Source organism: Poecilia reticulata, chromosome 10, assembly GCF_904066995.2.
Source record: "Poecilia reticulata chromosome 10, P_reticulata-male-v2, whole genome shotgun sequence".
Classification (NCBI taxonomy): domain Eukaryota; kingdom Metazoa; phylum Chordata; class Actinopteri; order Cyprinodontiformes; family Poeciliidae; genus Poecilia; species Poecilia reticulata.
The window spans coordinates 13674001-13677040 of record NC_088839.1 but is presented as its reverse complement, the minus strand read 5'-3'; the positions used below and the strand labels follow the sequence as shown (position 1 = coordinate 13677040).

Below are 3040 nucleotides of genomic sequence, written 5' to 3'. Positions count from 1 at the left end.
TAATACAGGCAAGCTGTAAACACGCTGCCAGTGTTGTCCTCATTCAGAGAGCGACTGCAGGAGGAAATGCGTTCTGAATCTCGCTACAGCAACGTTGTAATGAGCCTTTGGCTGAAGCTCAACTCGCCTGTCGTTTGTCAAAGCCTCCACCCATAAAGGTCAAAGAAATATTTCTGAGTAAGCAAGGGAATGCTGACTTTCTAAGCGCCTCAAATGGATTCCACTTGTGGGTGTCTGCCTAGCTGAATAATGGCTCTTAGGAGGGTATAGACCATTGACTCGACCATTAAATGTATGGAGGTAGAGAAAAAAAAATGTAAGGGGCTTTGAAAAATGGTTCTCGTGCAGGACAGTACGAGGCTGCACCAGCAGGATGTTTCCATCTAGTGTTCACATGCTGTAACTGAGAATCACAAACACACCAGACCGTAAACATGTCCCAAAGAACGTCAAGAGTACTTTACTTGGGGGATTTCTTTTTGCCTTACATCAACCATGTGACTCAGTGTCGTCTTTCACCTCCGTATAACTTCATTGCTCCAGTATTTGCAAACTGGCGTTGTGCAACTGCAGCGCCTGGCAAAAGCATTCATATCCATTAAACTTTTTCACATTTTCTCATCTTTCAAAAAGAAACCGAAATAGAGAGTAATGGTATTTTGGGATAAACTTACAAAGCAGTGAAGTGAAATGAAAAGGATATAAAATATGTATATATGTTCACATAAATAAAAACATTTATTCTATTGGGTTTTTTTTTTATCCAGCCTTTGTACTCTGATGCTGCTAAATACAATCCTGCTACCAACTTTACAGTCCATACGTAGGATTACTGACACTGAATGCCACCATCAAAGATAATGGTGGCATTATCATACTGAAGGGACTCTCTCATTGGGCTTTAGCAGAGAAGCTGGTCAGAGTTGACAGGAAAATGGATGATGTTAAATAAACAGAAAACCCAGAAGAAAACCTGTCAGAAGCTGGAAAAGAACTGAGAGTAAAAAAGATGAACAATGCCTCAAATCACACAGGCAGTGGAATGGTTTTATAGCAAAGCCTGTTTTGGTGTGGGAATGACCCAGTTAAAGTCCAGACTTACGTTTGATTACAAATCCTGCGCAAGAATTGAAAATCACTGTCCATTCAACCCAACTGAGCTCGAGATATTTTGCAATGAAGAATGGGCAAAAATGTTGGTCTCTCTTGCAAATCTCTTCGAAATATGCCTCAAAACACTTCCCTGCTACGTTCATACATATGTAGGCCGAACCTTTTAGATTTTTCATTCTAAAAAGAGAGACCGAAAAAAAAACCTGGCATCATTATCCATCCACTGTACCCTGTGTTCACGTAAAACCTCAATAAAACACTGAGGTCTTTTGTTCTCAAAATCTGAACAAGTTGAAAAATATGGTATCTTTGTCTCTTTCTAATTCAAATATATGGTATTGTAATTTGTTTATGACGTAATACTTTAGTGTAAAATGCATACTGAAAATGTAAAACGATTTAAAAACAAAGCCAAGAGCAAATTAATACATGACATGTGCTCTGATGCATTTTTTTCTGTCCTTAGCTGCACCACAAGAGATGAATAAGGAAGAAAGGAGGAACACAGGAGAAAGCCAAGTGAGGAAGACGCCAGATAACCTCCTTTGTTCCTCTGCGTGCCTTTGTATCTGTTGATCTTCTTTGCTCCTCTCCATTGTCCAAATCTGGGAACTCTTTATTACAGCAGCACACACTTTATACAATTCTTTTCAGGGGCTGGAAACAACACCACCCTCGCAGCTTCCTCAAACACCTCCCTCATGTTTTCCTGCTGCGGAGCAGAAAACTCCATGTACTTAACGGCCCCGATCTGCTCGGCCAGGATGTCCCCCTGCTGATGGGTGGTGGGCGCCAAACCCTGCTCCTTTAGCTCCTTCACCGTTTCTTCATCGCCTCTCAGGTCCGACTTGGTGCCCAGGAGTAGGATTGGCACTTTGGGGCAAAGCTGAGGCACTTCGGGTTTCCACTTGAGCGTGACGTTGGCGTAAGAGGAAGGGCTGCCAATAGAGAAGCAGACTATGAAAACATCTGCCTGAGCATAGGCGAGGGGACGCAGCTGCTCATATCCCTCACGGCCCTCCATGTCCCACAGAGTGAGGGTCGACGCTTATGTCACCAGTGTAATTGTCGAACAGTGCAGAAAGGTATTTATTCTTAAAAACACTGGTCGAGTAAGCGACGAGGAGGAAGGTTTTACCCACTCCCCCATCACCCACCATCACACACTTGACGGTCTGCATTCTCCTTACTGGGACAGCAGCACCTAACAACAAAAAGGCATAATGACCAGCAATAAATAGCAGCACTTATCAATCATAGCTCTACATATTTACTTAACAAATTGTCAGTATACTAGCACACTTAATATACAATCTTTTAAAAGCTGGAATGCTAGAGTTTAACTATATGGAACTGTTTTGTGAAGAGTCGACTGTAAATCACACTTTCTACTGTTTACTTCTCAATAACACATTTAAAAGCTTCTAACTAAAAGTTCCATGTCTGACCCAAAAACACTTAGACATTATTGCCAAGCTGCTATTCTTCTCCAAAAAGTCTAAAATACAAACATTGTTATAAACAATAAAATTTAGAAGGACTTCTTTGACTTTCCAGCTGTTGACTCTCGACCCTTCTCGCCTGATAATTCCAGCTTTATCAGGAAAGCTGCCCATTATGTATTAGCAACGTGCAGGAAGTAATGCAAGAAGCTACTTGCACGCGGTGTGCTAATCCCAGGACGTCCTCCACGACGCAACCGAGATGTGTTGAAATCACTTTTCTAAACAGCAGTACTGCCCTATCAACGCTAGGGGCGTCGGTGTGCTCCTAAATCTCAAACAGAAAAACTCAAAGATTTTCTACAAATTGTTAAATTAAGTCAGCGTTATGGAAAATAATATTTCTCTTGACAACACACTTGTATATCCACATTAAAACTACTGTTAAATATGATTGTATTTCAATGTTATTATGCTGCTTCTTA

At 41.3% G+C, this 3040-nt stretch overlaps 1 pseudogene; it reads right to left on the bottom strand.

The window, feature by feature from the left end:
• Window positions 1-473: 473 nt before the first annotated feature.
• LOC103471173 (rho-related GTP-binding protein RhoG-like) lies at window positions 474-3040 on the bottom strand (annotated as a pseudogene).